Source organism: Aegilops tauschii, chromosome 2, assembly GCF_002575655.3.
Source record: "Aegilops tauschii subsp. strangulata cultivar AL8/78 chromosome 2, Aet v6.0, whole genome shotgun sequence".
Lineage (NCBI taxonomy): Eukaryota > Viridiplantae > Streptophyta > Magnoliopsida > Poales > Poaceae > Aegilops > Aegilops tauschii.
The window spans coordinates 138,417,314-138,422,131 of NC_053036.3; positions in this window are offsets into that span (position 1 = coordinate 138,417,314).

A 4,818-nucleotide genomic window follows, 5' to 3' on the forward strand; every position below is an offset into this window, starting at 1 on the left:
TTTATAGACAGTAACATTACCGTCAGCGTCAGTCTTCTTCTTGAAGATCCATTTATTTTCAATGGCCTGCCGATCATCGGGCAAGTCAACCAAAGTCCATACTTTGTTCTCATACATGGATCCCATCTCGGATTTCATGGCCTCAAGCCATTTTGCGGAATCTGGGCTCACCATTGCTTCTTCATAGTTCGTAGGTTCGTCATGGTCTAGTAACATAACCTCTAGAATAGGATTACCGTACCACTCTGGTGCGGATCTTAATCTGGTTGACCTACGAGGTTCAGTAATAACTTGATCTGAAGTTTCATGATCATTACCATTAACTTCCTCACTAATTGGTGTAGGTGTCGCAGAAACTGATTTCTGTGATGATCTACTTTCCAATAAGGGAGCAGGTACAGTTACCTCATCAAGTTCTACTTTCCTCCCACTCACTTCTTTCGAGAGAAACTCCTTCTCTAGAAAGGATCCATTCTTAGCAACGAATGTCTTGCCTTCGGATCTGTGATAGAAGGTGTACCCAACAGTCTCCTTTGGGTATCCTATGAAGACACATTTCTCTGATTTAGGTTCAAGCTTATCAGGTTGAAGTTTCTTCACATAAGCATCGCAACCCCAAACTTTAAGATACGACAACTTTGGTTTCTTGCCAAACCATAGTTCATAAGGTGTCGTTTCAACGGATTTTGATGGTGCCCTATTTAGAGTGAATGCAGCCGTCTCTAAATCATAACCCCAAAACGATAGCGGTAAATCAGTAAGAGACATCATAGATCGCACCATATCTAGTAAAGTACGATTACGACGTTCGGACACACCATTACGTTGTGGTGTTCCGGGTGGCGTGAGTTGCGAAACTATTCCGCATTGTTTCAAATGTAGGCCAAACTCGTAACTCAAATATTCTCCTCCACGATCTGATCGTAGAAACTTTATTTTCTTGTTACGATGATTTTCAACTTCGCTCTGAAATTCTTTGAACTTTTCAAATGTTTCAGACTTATGTTTCATTAAGTAGATATACCCATATCTGCTCAAATCATCTGTGAAGGTGAGAAAATAACGATATCCGCCACGAGCCTCAATATTCATCGGACCACATACATCTGTATGTATGATTTCCAACAAATTAGTTGCTCTCTCCATAGTACCGGAGAACGGTGTTTTAGTCATCTTGCCCATGAGACACGGTTCGCAAGTACCAAGTGATTCATAATCAAGTGATTCCAAAAGTCCATCATTATGGAGTTTCTTCATGCGCTTTACACCGATATGACCTAAACGGCAGTGCCACAAATAAGTTGCACTATCATTATCAACTATGCATCTTTTGGCTTCGACATTATGAATATGTGTGTCACTACTACCGAGATTCATTAAAAATAGACCACTCTTCAAGGGTGCATGACCATAAAAGATATTACTTATATAAATAGAACAACCATTATTCTTTGATTTAAATGAATAACCGTCTCGCATCAAACAAGATCCAGATATAATGTTCATGCTCAACGCTGGCACCAAATAACAATTATTTAGGTCTAATACTAATCCCGAAGGTAGATGTAGAGGTAGCGTGCCGACGGCGATCACATCGACTTTGGAACCATTTCCCACGCGCATCGTCACCTCGTCCTTAACCAATCTTCGCTTAATCCGTATCCCCTGTTTCGAGTTGCAAATATTAGCAACAGAACCAGTATCAAATACCCAGGTGCTACTGCAAGAATTAGTAAGGTACACATCAATAACATATATATCACATATACCTTTGTTCACCTTGCCATCCTTCTTATCCGCCAAATACTTGGGGCAGTTCCGCTTCCAATGACCAGTCTGCTTGCAGTAGAAGCACTCAGTCTCAGGCTTAGGTCCAGACTTGGGTTTCTTCTCCTGAACAGCAACTTGCTTGCTGTTCTTCTTGAAGTTCCCCTTCTTCTTCCCTTTGCCCTTTTTCTTGAAACTAGTGGTCTTATTGACCATCAACAGTTGATGCTCCTTTTTGATTTCTACCTCCGCTGCCTTTAGCATTGCGAAGAGCTCGGGAATTGTCTTATTCATCCCTTGCATGTTATAGTTCATCACGAAGCTCTTGTAGCTTGGTGGCAGTGATTGAAGAATTTTGTCAATGACGCTATCATCCGGAAGATTAACTCCCAGTTGAATCAAGTGATTATTATACCCAGACATTTTGAGTATATGCTCACTGACAGAACTATTCTCTTCCATCTTGCAGCTGTAGAACTTATTGGAGACTTCATATGTCTCAATCCGGGCATTTGCTTGAAATATTAACTTCAACTCCTGGAACATCTCATATGCTCCATGACGTTCAAAACGTCGTTGAAGACCCGGTTCTAAGCCGTAAAGCATGGCACACTGAACTATCGAGTAGTCATCAGCTTTGCTCTGCCAGACGTTCATAACTTCTGGTGTTGCTCTTGCAGCAGGCCTGGCACCCAGCGGTGCTTCCAGGACGTAATTCTTCTGTGCAGCAATGAGGATAATGCTCAAGTTACGGACCCAGTCCGTGTAATTGCTACCATCATCTTTCAACTTTGCTTTCTCAAGGAATGCATTAAAATTCAACGGAACAACAGCACGGGCCATCTATCTACAATTAACATAGACAAGCAAGATACTATCAGGTACTAAGTTCATGATAAATTTAAGTTCTATTAATCATATTACTTAAGAACTCCCACTTAGATAGACATCTCTCTAATCATCTAAGTGATTACGTGATCCAAATCAACTAAACCATAACCGATCATCACGTGAAATGGAGTAGTTTTCAATGGTGAACATCACTATGTTGGTCATATCTACTATATGATTCACGCTCGACCTTTCGGTCTCAGTGTTCCGAGGCCATATCTGCATATGCTAGGCTCGTCAAGTTTAACCTGAGTATTCCGCGTGTGCAACTGTTTTGCACCCGTTGTATTTGAACGTAGAGCCTATCACACCCGATCATCATGTGGTGTCTCAGCACGAAGAACTTTCGCAACGGTGCATACTCAGGGAGAACACTTTTATCTTGAAATTTTAGTGAGAGATCATCTTATAATGCTACCGTCAATCAAAGCAAGATAAGATGCATAAAAGATAAACATCACATGCAATCAATATAAGTGATATGATATGGCCATCATCATCTTGTGCTTGTGATCTCCATCTCTGAAGCACCGTCATGATCACCATCGTCATCGGCGCGACACCTTGATCTCCATCGTAGCATCGTTGTCGTCTCGCCAACTATTGCTTTTACGACTATCGCTACCGCTTAGTGATAAAGTAAAACAATTACATGGCGATTGCATTGCATACAATAAAGCGACAACCATATGGCTCTTGCCAGTTGCCGATAACTCGGTTACAAAACATGATCATCTCATACAATAAAATATAGCATCATGTCTTGACCATATCACATCACAACATGCCCTGCAAAAACAAGTTAGACGTCCTCTACTTTGTTGTTGCAAGTTTTACGTGGCTGCTACGGGCTTAGCAAGAACTGTTCTTACCTACGCATCAAAACCACAACGATAGTTTGTCAAGTTGGTGCTGTTTTAACCTTCGCAAGGACCGGGCGTAGCCACACTCGGTTCAACTAAAGTGAGAGAGACAGACACCCGCCAGTCACCTTTAAGCAACGAGTGCTCGCAACGGTGAAACCAGTCTCGCGTAAGCGTACGCGTAATGTCGGTCCGGGCCGCTTCACCTCACAATACCACTGAACCAAAATATGACATGCTGGTAAGCAGTATGACTTATATCGCCCACAACTCACTTGTGTTCTACTCGTGCATATAACATCAACGCATAAAACCAGGCTCGGATGCCACTGTTGGGGAACGTAGTAATTTCAAAAAATTTCCTACGCACACGCAAGATCATGGTGATGCATAGCAACGAGAGGGGAGAGTGTTGTCCACGTACCCTCGTAGACCAAAAGCGGAAGCGTTAACACAACACGGTTGATGTAGTCGTACGTCTTCACGATCCGACTGATCAAGTACCGAACGCACGGCACCTCCGAGTTCAGCACACGTTCAGCTCGATGACGTCCCTCGAACTCCGATCCAGCCGAGTGTTGAGGGAGAGTTTCGTCAGCACGACAACGCGGTGACGATGATGATGTTCTATCGATGCAGGGCTTCGCCTAAGCACCGCTACGATATTATCGAGGTGTAATATGGTGGAGAGGGGCACCGTACACGGCTAAAAGATCGTTGATCAATTGTGTCTCTAGAGGTGCCCCCTGCCCCCGTATATAAAGGTGCAAGGGGGGTTCGGCCGGCCTAAGGGAGAGGCGCGCCAGGAGGAGTCCTACTCCTACCGGGAGTAGGACTCCCCCCTTTTCCATGTTGGACTAGGAGAGAAAGGGGGAAGAGGTGGAGGGGAGGAAGGAAGGGGGGGCGCCGCCCCCCTCTCCTTGTCCTATTCGGACTGGGGGCGGGAGGGGCGCGCGGCCCTGCCCTGGCCTCCTCTCCTCTTTTCCACCTAGGCCCACTAAGGCCCATTAAGTTATCGGGGGGTTCCGGTAACCTCCCGGTACTCCGGAAAAATCCCGATTTCACCTGAAACACTTCCGATGTCCAAACATAGGCTTCCAATATATCAATCTTTATGTCTCGACCATTTCGAGACTCCTCGTCATGTCCGTGATCACATCCGGGACTCCGAACAACCTTCGGTAATTCAAAACATATAAACTCATAATATAACTGTCGTCGTAACGTTAAGCGTGCGGACCCTACGGGTTCGAGAACTATGTAGACATGACCGAGACACCTCTCCGGTCAATAACCA